Genomic DNA, 777 nt, shown 5'->3' on the forward strand with positions numbered 1-777 from the left:
CGATTAACCCTAATTCATGCACTAAGTGATCGGTTCAATGCAAGCAATAAGAACATATATGAATGTAGACAATCTCAAGATGACTTATTTATGCTTTAGTTCACGAATCCAAAAACCTAGAACCCTAAACTAACTCGGTGACGACTCAGACATAACATAAGAACAGAGAAGCATGATTTCTGAATAATACTGCATATATTAGATAATAGAAATCAGAGGGTTCAGGATAATCTTCTCTAGGAGATAGATGGAGCCGTCTCCCTTACAAGTAACAAATCGCAAATCACAAAGCTTTCTCAGGTCTTTCACTACAAGAAAACATAATCTTAACGAGGGCGGTTTTCCTCGTTAGTTCGTCGTAAAAGAGGCTTTACGACGAATTAGCGAGGAAGCGCGTTTGCTCGTTACTCATCTGTCGTAACACATATTTCCTCGCTAATTCGTCGTAACTTAGCGAGGAATATATTTCGTCGTAAAGACGAAGTAGAGCTTTTCGTCGTAAAGACCACGTCAATATTCCACGTAAGGACGTCGCTATATTTCCTCGTAAATACCTCGAAACGAGTTCCTCGTAATCTACACGTAAATACCTTGAAAGCGTTTCCTCGCAAAATACACGTAACAACCACGAAAGGATTTCCTCGTACAATACTCGTTTATCTTTCCTCGTTATTTTCTCGTAAATGTTTCCTCGTAAAATACTCGTTTACTATTTCTCGTCATTTCCTCGTAAGGTTTCCACGTAAAGAGGTCGTACATTAGCTACGAATTTACTTC

This window comes from Brassica oleracea, chromosome C3 (assembly GCF_000695525.1).
Source record: "Brassica oleracea var. oleracea cultivar TO1000 chromosome C3, BOL, whole genome shotgun sequence".
NCBI classification, from domain to species: Eukaryota; Viridiplantae; Streptophyta; class Magnoliopsida; order Brassicales; family Brassicaceae; genus Brassica; species Brassica oleracea.